At 42.1% G+C, this 18,510-nt stretch overlaps 1 protein-coding gene across 1 annotated transcript in view; it reads right to left on the bottom strand.

Annotated features, from left to right (window-relative positions):
- The window catches only part of LOC134344089 (protein sel-1 homolog 3-like), a 129,011-nt gene that overhangs the window by 95,747 nt on the left and 14,754 nt on the right, over positions 1-18,510 (bottom strand). Inside the window, exon 2 of the mRNA XM_063043336.1 lies at positions 18,009-18,077. The gene's annotated coding sequence lies outside the window, so the exon portion shown is untranslated. The remainder of the gene's footprint in view (positions 1-18,008; positions 18,078-18,510) is intronic.

Below are 18,510 nucleotides of genomic sequence, written 5' to 3'. Positions count from 1 at the left end.
CACAGCAGTCCTCATAGAGGGATCAGAAGTGGAAGGAGTGAGCAATTTCAAGTTCTTGGGAGTCGATATATCTGAGGATCAATCCTGGGTCCAACATATTGATGCAGCTATATTTTATTCAGAGTTTGAGAAGATTTGATACGTCTCCAAAGATATTTGTAAATTTCTACAGAAGAACCATCCTAACAGCCTGTATCACCGTCTGGTATGGGGGAGTGGGCTACTGCACAGGAATGAAGTAAGCTGCAGAGACTTATAAACTTAGTCAGCTCTATCATGGGCAAGAGCCACCGTAGTATCTAGGACACCTTCAAGGAGTGAAACCTCAGAAAGGTGACATCTATCATTAAAGATTGCCATCACATGCCCTCTTCCCATTGCTACCATCAGGAAGGAGGTACAGGAGCCTGAAGGCACACACTCAATAATTCAGAAATAGCCTCATTCCCTCTGCCATCTGATTTCTGAATGGATATTGAACTCATGAACACTACCTCACTACTTCTATTTTACTTTTATTTTTGTACCACTTATTTAATTTAACTATTTATATATATACTTACTGTAATTCATGTTTTTCTCTATTATTATGTATTGCATTGTACTGCTACAACAAAGACAACAAATTTAATGACATATGCCAGTGATATTAAACCTGATTCTGATCTTATCGATTCCTTTCACAATTTTATATATACGTGTGTGTGTGTGTGTGTGTGTGTGTGTGTGTGTATACATATATAATCATATATATATATGATTCCCTCTCATTTTACTGAGTTCTAGCCAGTATAGTCCCAGGCAACTCAATCTCTCGTCACAGGTTAATTCCTCATCTCCAGACTCAATCTGTGAACATCCTCTGCAATGCCTCCAAAGTCAGCATTTCTTTCCGCAACTAAGGAGAACAGGATAACTAAGCACAGATAACCCAACTAAGCACAGGATATTCCAGGTGTGGCTTCCCCAGTTCCCTATACATTTGCAGCATAACCTCTCTGCTCTTAAATTCAATCCCTCTTGCAATGAAAGCCAACATTCCATTTCTTCATAACCTGTTGCACCTGCAAACCAACCGCATGCATAAGCACTCTTTAGTCCCTCTGCATAACAGCGTGGTGCAGTCTTTCACCATTTAAATTTGCTTTTCTTTCCAAAGTGGATGCTATCGCATTTACCAACATTGTACTACATCTGCCAGACCCTTGCCTATCCACTTAATGTATCTCTCTGCAGATTCTCTGCATCCTCTGCACAATTTACTTTTCCAGTCAATTTAGTGTAATCAGTGAACTTAGCAACAATATAGTTGGTCCTCTCTCCCAAATTGTTAATGTGTATCACGAACAGTTGCAGGCCCAGCACCAACCTTTTCGGCACTCTGCTCACCACTACCAACCAGAGAAACACACCTTTATCCTGATTCTCTGCATTGTTTTTCTTAACTAATTCTCTATCCATGCCAATAGATTAACCCCAACCCCATGCACCTTTACCTTATGGTTAAGTCTTTTATGCGACACCTTATAGGATACCTTCTAGAAATCCAAGTATACAACATCCACCTGTTCCTCTCTATCCACTGTGCTCATTATATCCTCAAACAACTCCAGTAAATTCAACAAACAGGACCCGCCTTTCATGAATCCATTCTGTGTCTGCCTGATGGAATTACTGTCCAGATGTCTCGCTCTTTCTTCCTTAATGATAGCCTCAGACATTAACCTAATACAGACATTAAACTATAGTTACCCACCTTTTGCCTACATCCTTCTTTAAACAGAGACAAGGCATTTGCTGTCTTTGAATCCATTAAACAACAGTTTTTCTAATAGACTATTATAGTTCAAAATATTAAACTAATAGATCACAATGTCAATTGCAAAATATTTTAACAGAAGTAGGCTTTCTGGCTATGTTTTTTCCAATGTAAAAATCTAGATGCCTTATTTTTAAATTATTAAAGCATCTCAGTATGCAGTAAATGGGTTCATTCTTCAAAAACTATATAAAGCAAAAGAGCAACACACATCAAAGTTGCTGGTGAACGCAGCAGGCCAGGCAGCATCTATAGGAAGAGGCGCAGTCGACGTTTCAGGCCGAGACCCTTCATCAGGACGAAGGGTCTCGGCCTGAAACGTCGACTGCGCCTCTTCCTATAGATGCTGCCTGGCCTGCTGCGTTCACCAGCAACTTTGATGTGTGTTGCTTGAATTTCCAGCATCTGCAGAATTCCTGTTGTTAAAGCAAAAGAGGTTATACTGGCCAACAGGTAGTGTTTTGACTTCTCTTTAGAATTACTACATGTTTGAAATAAAGTATTGACTAATTGCCAAAAGTTTAAAACTAATGATGAAGTTACCAATTTGGTCACTAAGAGGACAGCTCTTCAGTGCACATGGGTCCTGAGAAAGGAACAAATAATCTAGGAAACCAACATTAAGTTAATTTGTATGTTGAATCAAACACAGAAAAAGACAAGGTCATATCAACATAAAACAAATTGTACTTATTGTTAGGCCTGATTATTACCAGCCCCAGAACTAATCCTAAAGATCCATACATCAGCTAATATCCAAAACAAAATTCATGAAATAACAGCACAGATAAAGATAAGCAGGAACAATCTAATAAGCAAACACGAGGAATTCTGCAGATGCTGGAAATTCAAACAACACACATCAAAGTTGCTGGTGAATGCAGCAGGCCAGGCAGCATCTCTAGGAAGAGGTACAGTCGATGTTTCGGGCCGAGACCCTTCGTCAGGACCCTTCGTTTCGGGCCTTCGTCCTGACAAAGGGTCTTGGCCTGAAACATCGACTGTACCTCTTCCTAGAGATGCTGCCTGGCCTGCTGCATTCACCAGCAACTTTGATGTGTGTTGCAACAATCTAATAAGCGTTACTAGATAGAGTCATAACAAGATCAAAGCTTGGTAGTCAATTTTCACGAATATTCCACACTCAAGACATAAAAGATGGTAGAATAGTTCTGCTCATTAGAAACGAAGTAAGTACAATTGCGAGATACAACTTAGGCGTAAAGGAGAATCCATTTGGGTGGAGACACAAATTGCAAGGAAAAGAAGACTGTGGTTAGTGTAGTGTTTCATTGGAGAGTAGGAGAACGAGAGATGATCTTCAATATCAGAATCAGAATCAGGTTTAGTATTTTCAGCATGTGTCATGAAATTTGTTGTCTTTGTAGTAGCAGACCAATTCAATACATAATAAAAGAAAAAATGCAAATTACAGTAAATATTTATATACGTAAAAGTTAAATAAGTAGAGCCAAAATAAAAATAAAAAAGAGATGTATAGAGATGTATAAGATCATGAGAGGCATGGATAAGGTGATTGCACCCAGTCTGTTCACCAGGTTGGGGGAATTAAGAACCAAAGGGCATAGTTTAAGGTAAGAGGAGAATGATTAAATAGGAACTTGAGGGGCAACATTCTACACAGAGGACTGTATGTATATGGAATGAGTTGCCAGCAGAAGTGACCGAGTTGGCTGGAATGGACTGGGAATGCAAGTTAAAAATTGGGATGTGGAAACAGCCTCAATCAATAATTGGGAAGAATTTGGTTATCAGGTACGATATGTTCTCAGGACGGCTGTACTTGTCACGGGTGTGGCCTGTTCCCCACTCCTCTGCCTCAGTGATTACCTGGAACATCTTCCAGTTTATCTGGAGGTACAAGATGGAACATGGCCGACAGGTCATGCTGCACAAATTCCCAGAGAATGGGGGGCAAAAGTGTATGCAATATTGCACTCATTCTGATGATCATTTTCATGTATGGTTGTATCAGGCAGTGTGTGGATCCAAAGTATGTGGGCACCAAGTGTCACTATATCCAAAAGTTCTATCTGTTCCTGGTGTTGCAAAAGCAGGCCTGGCCCTGTTATCTCATGATGTCCCAGTCAGCTGGACTGTGCCATACTGCCTGATCTTTGTGGAAGAATACTTGACCAGAAGTTCATTGTCCAGTGGTCAGTATGGAACATCTGACAGATACTGTGAGACAGGGACACTGGGTGGTTTCCCATGCAAACTCTCCAAACTATCGTGCAGAAAATCTCCTTGTCAGATCTCACAAACAAGCTCAAGACCTCACTTGGCTAGCAGTGAGGTTGGCTCTCACTGTCAAAGTCTTCCTATACAGACAACGTATCACTCTCAATATATCCTGCCCTCGAGGTAGCTACGGTGGGGAAGAAATAGTCACCCACTTATTTGTAGAATGCAGGCTTGCTAAGAAGGTGGGGTGATAGATGTAACAAGGGTTCATGTCCTTGTTAACCCCCAGCAGCTGTGTAACTCTGATTTACAGCTGTTCCCGAGGACACACACCAAGACAGACATCAAGTGCTGCTGGAAGATCATCAACTTGGTGAAGGATGCCCTTGGATCTGCCGGAACGCTGTTGGTCTTCCAGCACAGAGATGTCTGTAAGACAATGCTGCAGACTGGCACAAGGGCCCCTTCCACTACAACACATGGAGAGGTGAAATTCTGTGGGGAAGCCCCTCGAATAATAAAGGGAATATCACCTCAGGGAGCTATGATGCTATGAGTAGCAATGGTGCTATGTTTGTGTTCTTTCTTTATATGTTTACACTACTAAATGTAACGATCATGACTGTAAAAGTCTCTTGCCCTGTTTATTTCTTTGTGTGTGTATATATATATATATATATATATAATTATGAATAAAGTCTATTTTTGAAATTAAAAACAAGGAAGTAGTTAAGGCAGGTATAATAACTTTTAAAAGACTGTTGGACAAGTACAGGATAGTAAAAATTTAGAAGGATATGGGCCACATCTTGGTCAACATGGAGCAGTTGAGCAGAAGAGCTTGTTAAAGACACACTGAGGGACCCCAGTAATAGCCACATTGTTGGAAATAGTACACCTGTACTTCAAGAAGTACCCTCCTACTGTATTTCATTGGTTTTCACAAACTATGGTGTGTTTGAATTTGGAAAAAATTAGAAGTGCAGTTTATGACCCTTCCATTAATTTTGAAGAAACTTGGAGGCCATTCATTCAGTATTTTCATTTGATGTAATTTGACCATTTCCAAAATTATTATATTTCTCTGTACTGTTGGTTGAGAGGAATGGAATCGTCGACACTAAGGTTTTCTTCTTTCCCATTTTTAAGTTGTTAGAATTGCCCAAGTCTTTAGTTTAGTTGACTAATTCTGTTTAGTTTAGTTTTTTTGGGGGATGGGGCTTTTTTTCCTCTTTTTTCTTTTTCATGATTTTTCTCAGTTTTTTTTGCCCTGTATTATTCATTGTTATTCTACACGATTGGGAGCTTTTTCAATTTATACTATTTGGTCTTACAATTACTCATTTTAAGTGGAACAATGTATCTCCTACTATTTGTATTATTGCTATGTTATGTTTTCATTCTATGAAATTAATAAAAAGATTGAAAAAGAAAGAAAGAAGTAATGAGGAAGGGGAGTGAAAAAAATAGTCCACTAATCATGGGTGATTTTAATCTTCATGAAGACTGGGTTATTCAAATTGGAAATGGTAATATAAGAATTGATTCACAGAGTAGCTACCTCGAGCAGTACGTTATTCAGCAAATCCAAAAACAGGTTACTGTGGACATAATAATGTCTAATGAGATTCCCTATGAAAGTAAAATTAATGTGAATATTAGGACTATCATCCAGCAGCACTTATATCTACTGTGATGAATTACTTCAAGATTTTGATTATGAGACATTCAACTCCCACCTGAGGAGTGACATGGATCCACTCCAATTTGTTGACAAACAATCAACAGCAGATGCCATTTCACTGGCTTTTCGCTCAACTTTGGAACACTTGAACAAGGACAATACACACATCAGGATGCTCTTCACTGATTGGTAGGCAGCCTTCGATCCCAGGGGATCATGAGCTTGCGCCTCTGGGGGGACTGTGGACTGCAGGAAGATTTGAAGAACTGGCTGTTGCCCATGCAGCAGGTTCCCCCTCTCCACGTCACTGATGTAATCCAAGGGAAGGGCAAGCACCGACACAGCTTGGCACCAGTGTTGTCGCAGAGGCTGTCAGAGTAAAGTTGTAAACAACATCAAACTGCCGGCTCCGGATTTCTTCCTCGGGGTTTACTACTGAAGCCTTTCCCATGGATGGTATGGCTGCAAGGCAGCGGAGGTTTAAAATCAAAGTTCTCCTTCTGCAACTTCATTGATTACTGTTCAGCATTCAATACTATCACCCCCTCTAATCTCATTACTAAGCTCCAAGACCTGGTCCTCGATACCTCCCTGTCCAACTGGATCCTCAATTTCCTCCCGTGCAGTATGTGAATACATCCCAGTCCATCACAGGCAAAGTCCTCCCCACCATTAACATGGTGGTATTTGACAATGGATTCTGCTTTCTTGTTGCAGCACTCTATAAGCAGAATCCATTGTCAAATACCACCCCTCTCCCCACCATCCAGGCCATACTCTCTTCTCACTACCATTGTGTAGGAGGTACAGAATCTTTAGATCCAATAGCAAGTTTAAGGGAGCAAATGATCTACTCTTATCCCCTCTTTCCTTATGGTCTTTAGTCTAGATAATTTCTTGGACCAGCCTTCTTCAGCTGTCTCATCAATAGTCATCTGTTTAAGACATTTGATGCAGGGGAAATTGTTAAAGATATTGGTCAGCACTATTTGGACATACTTGCATGTGGTGAGACTTGGTGGGCTGATAATTATCAAGAAACATTGCCTCCTCACAAGTACCAAACAATGATTATCTCATTTGCAATGTCTAAACCAGGGGGTCCCAACCTGGGGTCCACAGACCCCTTGCTTAATGATATTGATCCATGGCATAAAAAAGGTTGGGAACCCTTCATCTAAACAGCCCTCCTCAAACTTTCTGATATTGTTTCCAAAATCTCCCACCAATAACATCTTGATGTCATCAAATTCCAAAAATATAACTAAACCAGCCACAAAAAAATATAACCCAATCAGCCACACAAAATGTTGGGTTTTACATTCTGTATAACTTATTACCTGATTTCCCTATGTAGTTCCACCCTTTACAAAGCTGAAATCGGGACCTTTTGGAATATTACCACTTTCACCACTCTGAATGTTTGCTCCCTTTAACATGGTACAACATAGCTCATAAAGACATTCAATTTGTACGTGTACTGAACATTTTTTGATTACTTCCTATTAATATTACTTTATGTGCTGTACGTGATATTTGTACTAGTGGAACATTGTTTCATTTTGTTAAATACATGTGTACAGATATATGGCAATAAACTTGAACTCGAGCATTCCCTCAAAGTGCAGAGACTGGAGGTCAATGCTGACCTTGTGTGTTGTCTGTGTGGAGTTTGGTACGTTTTTCCTGAGACCACATGAGTTTCTTTCTGCTGTTCTGGTTTACCCCCACATCCCAAAGTTGTATGGGTTAGTAGGTGAATTCACCACTGTACTTTGCCTCTACTGTGTTGGTGAGTGGTAGAATCTGATGAGAATTCATGAGAATGTGGGGAGAATAAAAATGGGATTAATGTTCCTCTTGCTTTAAGAAGACTGCAAGCATACCTGTGCTAAATAAAAATAAGGTAACATGCCTTAATGGCTATCATCTCATGGCTCTAATAATCATGAAGTGAAATGAAGTGCTTTGAGGGGCTGGTCATGGCACACATCAGCTCCAGCCTCCCAGTCAACCTTGACCCACTGCAATTTGCCTATTGCCAAAACAGGTCCATGGTGGACTCTATCTCCTTGACTCTACACTCATCTCTGGAAATCAAAAGCACTAACATCAGACTATTATTTATTAACTACAGCTGTGTCTTCAATACTATAATTCCAAACAAACCCATATCCAAATTCCTAGACCTGGAACTCAACACCTCTGTTTACAACTGGGTCATTGACTTCCTGATCAACAGACTGCAATCAGTCAAGATAAGCAGCAAAATCTCCACCATGACCATCCTCAACACTGCTGCCCCACAAGGCTGTGTCCTCAGCCAACTACTATAATCTATATACGTACACTCATGGTTGTGTGGCCAGATTTTACTGTAACTCCAAATGCAAGTTTGCATATGACACCATCATAGTGTGCCTCACCTCAAATAATGACATCAGAGTACCAAAAGGAGATAGAGCGCCTTTGGATCCCCAGTGGTGCTCAAACTAGGTTGCCATTTATGCATAGGATGATATCCTTGGGAAGTCACTCTGGCTCGCTGCTTCTCTCTGATCATCTCCACACCTTAGAATCATCGGAGATGGCACCCACTTCATCAGTACATTTAAGACTTCAGCTTTCAGTGATCAAGACAGGAGAGTATAGCCAATAGTACTCAGCGTTTTAGGAACAGCTTCTCCTCGCTATCAGATTTCTAAACAGACAATGAACCAATGCATGAACGCTACCTTGCAATTTTGTTCAATTTTTGCACTACTTATTTAATTTAATATTTAATATATATTTCTTATCATAATTTATAGATTTGTTATGTATTGCACTGTACTGCTGCTGCAAAACAACAAATTTCATGACATGTTAGTGATATTAAACCTGATTCTGATATTATTCCTGTTTATGTGCACTAATTAGAAATTATTGCAGTGGTCAATGAAGTCATGTGAACAGATCTGTTTATTTACGTTTTTTCCGATGAGTTCTTGGGTGTCTTTGAGAAAGCATCCAACGCAATATGTAAACTGCTTGTTCTCTTACTTTAAAATAGTTAATTTATGGTCAATTTCTTTTTGAACAAGTGTCAACCAAACTTTGAGGAATTATTACATACGAGTAGTGAATGTATTAAAAGAGCTCTCATTTTATTTTGATCAACATTCAGGATTTGATCATGCTATTTAAAGATTACTCAAGATCTTAAGTATGTCTATATAGCTTTGAGAAATCCTCTGTGACCACCACAAGCTCTTCAAGTGCATGATGGAACTGTTACAGGAAAGTGGAGGATACTTGAATTAGTTTGGCAGAATAACGCTACGGCAATGAAGCTGGAGCAAAAGAATAAACATTCCTTATAATCTTTGGGGTTGAGGCGCATGTTTATTTCTCCTTGGTCAGAGTGGGTCAAAGAAGAACATAAATACAAGGCAGTACCTTTACTGAGAATGTTTCCTCAGTGTTGACAACAATCAAAAATAAATTCCCTTGAGATATAAGTTTAATAGAAGGCATGTTGGTAGAATTAACTAATTAATACAGTAGCAATGCAAATCTCAGTTAGAAACATAGAAATCTACATCACATTACAGGCCCTTCAGCCCACAATGTTGTGCCGACCACTCTAGAAGTTGCCGAGAATTTCCCTCCCGAATAGCCCTCTATTTTTCTAAGCTCCATGTACCTAGTCTCTTAAAAGGCAGGTAAACTAGAAAGAATACTCAGTGAACAACAGGAATTCTGCAGATGCTGGAAATTCAAGCAACACACATCAAAGTTGCTGGTGAACGCAGCAGGCCAAGCAGCATCTATAGGAAAAGGCGCAGTCGACGTTTCAGGCCGAGACCCTTCATCAGGACTAACTGAAGGAAGAGTGAGTAAGGGATTTGAAAGCTGGAGAGGGAGGGGGAGATGCAAAATGATAGGAGAAGACAGGAGGGGGAGGGATAGAGCCGAGAGCTGGACAGGTGATAGGCAAAAGGGGATACGAGAGGATCATGGGACAGGAGGTCCGGGAAGAAAGACGGGGGGGGTGACCCAGAGGATGGGCAAGAGGTATATTCAGAGGGACAGAGGGAGAAAAAGGAGAGTGAGAGAAAGAATGTGTGCATAAAAATGAATAACAGATGGGGTACAAGGGGGAGGTGGGGCCTAGCGGAAGTTAGAGAAGTCAATGTTCATGCCATCAGGTTGGAGGCTACCCAGACGGAATATAAGGTGTTGTTCCTCCAACCTGAGTGTGGCTTCATCTTTACAGTAGAGGAGGCCGTGGATAGACATGTCAGAATGGGAATGGGATGTGGAATTAAAATGTGTGGCCACTGGGAGATCCTGCTTTCTCTGGCGGACAGAGCGTAGATGTTCAGCAAAGCGGTCTCCCAGTCTGCGTCGGGTCTCACCAATATATAAAAGGCCACATCGGGAGCACCGGACGCAGTATATCACCCCAGTCGACTCACAGGTGAAATGATGCCTCACCTGGAAGGACTGTTTGGGGCCCTGAATGGTGGTAAGGGAGGAAGTGTAAGGGCATGTGTAGCACTTGTTCCGCTTACACGGATAAGTGCCAGGAAGGAGATCAGTGGGGAGGGATGGGGGGGACGAATGGACAAGCGAGTTGTGTAGGGAGCGATCCCTGCGGAATGCAGAGAGAGGGGGGAGGGAAAGATGTGCTTAGTGGTGGGATCCCGTTGGAGGTGGCGGAAGTTACGGAGAATAATATGTTGGACTCGGAGGCTGGTGGGGTGGTAGGTGAGGACCAGGGGAACCCTATTCCTAGTGGGGTGGTGGGAGGATGGAGTGAGAGCAGATGTACGTGAAATGGGGGAGATGCGTTTAAGAGCAGAGTTGATAGTGGAGGAAGGGAAGCCCCTTTCTTTAAAAAATGAAGACATCTCCCTCGTCCTAGAATGAAAAGCCTCATCCTGAGAGCAGATGCGGCGGAGACGGAGGAATTGCGAGAAGGGGATGGCGTTTTTGCAAGAGACAGGGTGAGAAGAGGAATAGTCCAGATAGCTGTGAGAGTCAGTAGGCTTATAGTAGACATCAGTGGATAAGCTGTCTCCAGAGACAGAGACAGAAAGATCTAGAAAGGGGAGGGAGGTGTCGGAAATGGACCAGGTAAACTTGAGGGCAGGGTGAAAGTTGGAGGCAAAGTTAATAAAGTCAACGAGTTCTGCATGCGTGCAGGAAGCAGCGCCAATGCAGTCGTCGATGTAGCGAAAGAAAAGTGGGGGACAGATACCAGAATAGGCACGGAACATAGATTGTTCCACAAACCCAACAAAAAGGCAGGCATAGCTAGGACCCATACGGGTGCCCATAGCTACACCTTTAGTTTGGAGGAAATGGGAGGAGCAAAAGGAGAAATTATTAAGAGTAAGGACTAATTCCGCTAGACGGAGCAGAGTGGTGGTAGAGGGGAACTGATTAGGTCTGGAATCCAAAAAGAAGCGTAGAGCTTTGAGACCTTCCTGATGGGGGACGGAAGTATATAAGGACTGGACATCCATGGTGAAAATAAAGCGGTGGGGGCCAGGGAACTTAAAATCATCGAAAAGTTTAAGAGCGTGAGAAGTGTCACGAACATAGGTCGGAAGGGATTGAACAAGGGGTGATAAAACAGTGTCGAGGTATGCAGAAACGAGTTCGGTGGGGCAGGAGCAAGCTGAGACAATAGGTCGGCCAGGACAGGCAGGTTTGTGGATCTTGGGTAGGAGGTAGAAACGGGAAGTGCGGGGTGTGGGAACTATAAGGTTGGTAGCAGTGGATGGGAGATCCCCTGAGCGGATAAAGTCGTTGATAGTGTGGGAGACAATGGCCTGGTGCTCCTTAGTGGGGTCACGATCGAGGGGTAAATAAGAGGAGGTATCCGCGAGTTGTCGCTGTGCCTCGGCAAGGTAGAGGTCAGTACGCCAGACTACAACAGCACCCCCTTTATCAGCGGGTTTAATAATAATGTTAGGATTAGTGCGGAGGGAGTGGAGAGCAGAGCGTTCCGAAGGAGTGAGGTTGGAATGGGGACAAGGTGCGGTGAAGTCGAGACGGTTGATGTCTCGTCGGCAGTTGGCAATAAAGAGATCCAGAGCAGGCAGAAGACCAGAGCGGGGTGTCCATGAAGAAGAGGAGGGTTGAAGACGAGAGAAGGGGTCATCGGTGGGGGTGGAAGAGTCCTTGCCGAAGAAGTAGGCTCGGAGACGGAGACGGCGGAAGAAAAGTTCCGCATCGTGGCGAACACGGAACTCGCTGAGGTGTTGGCGAAGGGGGACAAAGGTGAGGCCCTTACTGAGAACAGAGCGTTCTGCCTCCGACAGTTGAAGGTCGGAGGGGATGGTAAAGACCCGGCACGGATGAGAGCTGGGATCAGAGGGGGGACGGGTGAGGCTGGGGGTGTCAGTGGAGAGGGGAGGGTTGGGGTGAGAGGAAGATGGAGCCTCTGAGGGCCCAGGAGTTGACGGTGGGATCTGAGCGAGACGGGGCTGCGGAGTGGTGGTGGGGGAAGGGGAGACGGGAGTCACAACAGCAGCACATAAAGACCCGGCCTGGAGTTCAAGGCTGGAGTTGCAGTTGGTGGTTGCGTAATCACTTCGAATGTGTCCATGGTCGTTGCTGGAGTCCGGGTTTTGAATATGTCCTGAGGTGTTGGAGCCGCCGAGATCAATGGCTGAGGCCGCAATTGAAAGTTCATGCCTGCTAGCGTCGGGGCCGGCAGGCTCTGGAGTCCGTAGATGTAAGATCTTGCGATCTTTGCCTAACATGACAAAGTCAAAAAAACGGCGATTGCAGGCGTGGATCCGACGGAGGATGAAATAACGGGTAGGACCATTACAGACGGCGAAGAAAGTGTCCCGAAGGTGTGGAAGGGTCTGGGATAGGGACACCAAGTACCTCCTCATGGCGGAGAGCGTCGCCTTCAGAGCTTGACGGGAGAAGCGGCGAGAGGCAGAGTCAATAAAATGTGAGTACCTGGGATCCTCAGAAGGTCCAAATTGAGAGGCTTGGAAACGAATCCTAAAGCCAACTGGAGTAAGTTGGCGACGGAGGCACGTTCCAAGAAAGGATACATGGCTGTGATAGCGAGTTTGATATACTCAGTGATATGCTTACATTTGGAATTGCAGCCCCAAGGGTGTGAAAATCAGCTCGATTTGGGTAAATTAGATCTATATGTAGCAGAAAACATGGAAATTTGAGATGGAGTGAGCAAGACAGAATGTGAATGTGCAGCATAAATGCAAGGAAATCCCAAGGAATGGGGGAACTTGGGTGGTGAGATCAGTGGTGATGAATAAAACTTGCAAACTAAAATTAGAGAAACCACAAAAGTTTTGGAATTGAAAGAAAACATGAGTTCAAAGAGTGAATTTTGTCCTGTTTTTGTTAAAGAATATTATGGGTAAAATGATCAATTACTTTTCAAAGAAATCCCTGAGAAAGGAAATGCCTGCACATGATCAACCAGCCAGAATAATTGATGAGGAATTGATTGGAACAATTTTGTTGTCAATAAGATCAATACTTTTGGTTTTGATGATCTTGAGGGAGATACATGTAAAATAAAATCAAGTAATTGACATTCAAAATAGATACAAAACCTCAATTTTATTCCAATATAAGAAAACAATCAAAATTTTTAAATTTGCAAATGCAAAATAACAGATCTGTAATCATGGTGTAACTTACTTGCCTATTAGAAGACAGTTCAAAATTTAGTTTATGGCATATACAAGTGTAAGTTGAACTGCAAGTATGTGGATAGTATGATTATGAAAACACTTCTGGGCAGAATGGCATGTTTGAGCATGTATATTATAAAGCATAATAATAATGATTTTCTTAATAAAATGCCATCCACTGATTCACAATACAAGAATTAAAAGAGTATATGCCAATAATCAGGAAGTGTTTGATGCAAAAATATTCTCGGGTGTTTAATATTGAGTATAGACAACTTTTAAAGAAGAGAACTGGATTAACCTTGATGAAACAGTAGATCCTGTACAGCATATCCCCTGTAGTTGTAAATATCTGGTCAGACAGGAAATTCAAGTTTCATTAACAGTACCTCGATGGATGTGGTGCCTAAGATCGTCACCACTAGCCAAGTTTGTGATTTGAGTTCAAATACTGTGTGATACTTATTTGGCACCTCAAAAATCTGTCAGCTAAGGAAACATGAACATAATTCTGTTGCTGCACTGTGGAAGAAAATTAGATCTGATCTTATGACATCTACAAAGACTACATATTGTATGTAATTTCTGAACTGGACTTACTTCAACCTCAACAAACATTATTTTGAAATAATTTCCAAAACTGGAAATTTGACTGAATGTGGAATACTAGATATGCTAGTTACTGACAATGGACATCATCAATTTGTAGAATTTTTGTTATTCATGAAGGTGTGGAACTTTAGACACATGACATCATTATTTTCATCTCCAGAACCAAATTGCAAAGGTGGGACTGCTATCAAAACGGTTATTAGATTTTTTAGATTATGAGGACACGTAGTCCTCTTTTATTGTCATGCATTAAGAAATGATCCAAAATTTCTCCGGTGTGATATCACAAAAACACAGGACAGACCAAGACTGCAAAACTAACAAAACCACATAATTATAACCTATAGTTACAACAGTGCAACAATACCATAACTTGATGAAGAACAGTCCATGGCACAGTAAAAAAGATCAAAGTTTCTCGAAAGTCCCACATCTCACGCAGACGGGAGAAGGAAGAAAACTCTCCCTGCCATGCCTGACCACAGTCCGACTCTGAGTCGTCCGAAAACTTCGAGCTCTGATCAGCCCTCCGACACCGAGTACCATCTCTATCCGAACGCTTCGACCTCAGCCTCGGTCGCCAGCAGCAGGCAAAGCCGGGAATCTCGATTGCACAGTAACAACAGCGGTGAACCAGGCATTTCAGAAATTTCTCCAGATATTCCTCTGCTTCTCAGGTCTGTCTTCATCAAATCAGAATTGTCCACGGCCCCTATTTAACAGAAACGATATCATTTCACCGGAGAGCTGTGCGTGCTGCGTCGCACTGCCATCTTCTCCTCCCGCCTTGAAATGAAAAGTGTCTCATAAGTGTGAACTTTTAGTTTTGTAGATTGTTCCTATTAACTATGAAGCAATAGGACTACTCTTGGAGAAGCCAGAAGTCAGAGTGTTCCAAAGTTGGAAGTTAGCAATCTCCAAAGATGGAGGTCCAAGGTCCAAGGTTCAAGGTCTGAGGTCTGTGGACTCAAAGAGTGAGGGCTAATGATCCCCTAGGTCGGTGAGTCTTGGGATCAGAGGTCCAATGTAAGCAAGTCCCAGGATTAGAGGCCCAAGATCAGTTGGCAGGTCCTGATGTCAAAAGCTCATGATCGGCGAGACTGGAGGTTGAAGCCCTGAGGTTAGTGATTCCAGAGCTTGAAGCTGAACATTGTGGGCATGCTATTTTGGCGCAGCAATGTGTGGCAGCACTTGTGGGTGGCTCCCAACACTTTGGAAAGTCTGATCACCTGGCTGTACTTCTACCCCCTGAGTATAGGCAGAGACTGAAGACTGCAGCAACAATAGTGTGGACCAAGAAGGTATGGACAAGAGAAGCACAGGAGTATTTACAGGACTGCTTTGAATCAGTGGACTGGACTGATTTCAGGGATTCATCTTTGAATCTGAATGAGTATGCCACAGTTGTTACTGACTTCATTAAAACCTGCGTGGATAAGTATGTGCCTACGAAAACTTGCTGTACATTCCCAAACCAAAAGCCGTGGATGAACCAGGAGGTACGTCATCCATTGAGGGCAAGATCTGTGGCATAGTCTGGTAACCCACGTCTATACAAGAAAACCAGGCATAACTTGGGGAGGGCTATTTCAAAGACAAAGAGACAATTTCGAGCGAGTTGGAGGTGACATCCAATGCACGACAACTCTGGCAGGGTTTGCAAGACGTTATTTCCTACAAAGCTAAACCCAATAGCATGAATGGCAGCAATGCTTCACTACCAGATGAACTCAATGCCTTCTATGCTCACTTTGAAAGGGAGACTATAACTACAGCTGTGAAGATCTGAAGATCCCTGCTACCCCCCGGTGACCCTGTGATCTCTGTCTCAGAGGCCAATGTCAGGCTGTCTTTAAGAAGGGTGACCCTTTACAAGGTGGCAGGCCCTGATGGAGTACCTGATAAGGCTCTGAAAACTTGTGCCAACAACTGGCGGGAGTATTCAAGAACATTTGCAACCTTTCAGTGCTATGTTCGGAAGTTCCCACCTGCTTCAAAAAGGCAACTATTATACCAGTGGCTAAAAAAGAGTATTGTGAGCTGCGTTAATGACCATCACCCAGTAGCAGTCTCAACTACGGTGATGAAATGCTTTGAGAGGTTGGTCATGGCTAGAATGAACTCCTGCCTCAGTAAGGACCTGGTCCCACTGCAATTTGCCTATTGCCACAGTAGGTCTATGATAGGCGCAATTTCAATGGGTCTCCACACAGCCTTAGATCACCTAGACAATACAAGCACCTATATCAGGATCCTGTTCATTGACTATAGCTCAGCATTTTGCACTATCATTTCCACAATCCTGATTAATAAGTTACAGAACCAAAGCCTCTGTACCTCCCTCTGCAACTGGATCCTCGAATTCCCAACTGGAAGATCACAATCTGTGTGGATTGTTAATAATATCTCCTCTTTGCCAACGATCAACACCAGTGCACTTCAGGGTGTATGCCCACTGTTCTACTCTCTATATACCCATGACTGTATGGCTAGGCATAGCTCAAATATCATCTATAAATCTGCTGATGATACAACCATTGTTGGTAGAATCTCAGAAGGAGATGAGGGGATATACAGGAGCGAGATATACCAGCTAGTTCTGTGGTATCGCAGCAACAACGTTAGTGGACTTCAGGAAGGGTAAGATGAGGGATCATGAACCAATCCTTACAGAGGAACCAGAAGTGAAGAGAGTGAGCAGTTTCAAGTTCCTGGGTGTCAAGATCTCTGATGACCTAACCTGGTCCCAACATATTGATGCAGTTATAAAGAAGACGAGACAGTGGCTATATTTCATTGGGAGTTTGAAGAGATTTGGTTTATCAAGTAAAACACTCAAAAACTTCTGTAGATATACCATGGAGAGCATTCTGACAGGCTGCATCACTATCTGGTATACGGGGGGGAAGGGGAGGGTGCTACTGTACAGGACCAAAAGGAGCTACAGAAAGTTGTAAAATTAGTCACCTCCATCTTGGGTACTAGCCTCTATAGTATCCAAAGCATCTTCAAGGAGGGTTGCCTCAGAAAGGTGACATCCATTATTAAGGACCCACATCACCCAGGGCATGCCCTCTTCTCATCGTTACTGTCAGGAAGGAGGTACCAGCGATTCAGAAACAACTTCTTCCCCCCTGTCATGAACACTACCTCGCTTTTTTTAAAACATATATTATTTGTTTTGCACTATTTTAATCCATTCAAAATACACATATTCACAACTATTTATTTATTTATTTATTTTCTTTTTATTTTATAATGTATTGCACTGAACTACTGCAAATTTAACAAATTTCATGACGCGTGCCAGTGATAATAAACCTGATTCTGATATTCTCAGATTCTATTTAACTCAAACAATGCATTTCACTGTATGTTTTCATGTATATGTGATTAATAAATAAATCTAAATCTAATAAGTCACAGGAACAAAACAGTACACTTAGTTCACTGCTTAAGATTAAGATTCACTGTACTAATCTGGTGTTTTGATGTGTATTATATAATACACCATAATCAAAGTTCAAAGTAAAATGTATTAACAGAGTACATACATGTCATCACATACAACCCTGAGATTCTTTTTCCTGCGGGCATACTTGGTAACTCTATAGAACAATAACTGTAAACAGGATCAATGAACAACAAACTGTGCAAAGGCAAATGTAAATAAATAACAATAAATACTGAGCATGAAATAGCGAGTGCTTAAAGTGAGACCTTCGGTTGCGGGAACACCAGAAGTAGAATGAATGTAGTTATCCTCTTTAGTTCAAGGGCCTGATGGTTGAGGGGTAGTAACTGTTCTTGAACCTGGTGCTGTGAGTCCTAAGGTACTTTTACTTTCTACCTGATGGCAGCAGCAAAAAAAAACAGCATGACCTGGGTGGTAAGGATCTTTGATGATGGATCTGCCCTTCTACAGCAATGTTTCATGTAGATGTGCTCAATGGTTGGGAGGGTTTTACCTGTCATGTACTGAGCTGAATCCACTACCCTTTTTTGAACTTACCACTCAAAGGCATTGGTGTTCCTATACGAGGCCATAATGCAGCCAGTCAGCATACTTTCCATCACGCATCTGTTGATGAATACACATAAAAATATATTATGTGTTTTAATCATCACATTAAGTACAGCCTCAGTGTTTTACAGAGAAAGAGCAGAATGCACGTATTACACGAAATTTGAGAACTGAAATCTCTAAAGTGAGATGGAGTAATTTGATGTTTAAAAGACTACAGGCTGTTATAGTGACTGGTGTGATTGCAAGTTTGGTTCGTGTAATCTGTGATGGGGAGAAGATTTAGAAATATACAAACTCATTAAATAAAATTCCATTCCAGTACACACTAACATCACATAACTAGGTTTATGTATTTACATCCTTCCATAGGATTCTCGGTAACAGTCACAGAATGTACTATACTTGTCTCTTGATTATTATAGTCTTTTATTTTTAGTAAACTTCAATTTCTTTCTTGCAACAAATCTCAACTATGCTAATAACTAAA

Source organism: Mobula hypostoma, chromosome 3, assembly GCF_963921235.1.
Source record: "Mobula hypostoma chromosome 3, sMobHyp1.1, whole genome shotgun sequence".
NCBI lineage: Eukaryota > Metazoa > Chordata > Chondrichthyes > Myliobatiformes > Myliobatidae > Mobula > Mobula hypostoma.
This window is presented reverse-complemented; position numbering and strand designations above follow the sequence as displayed.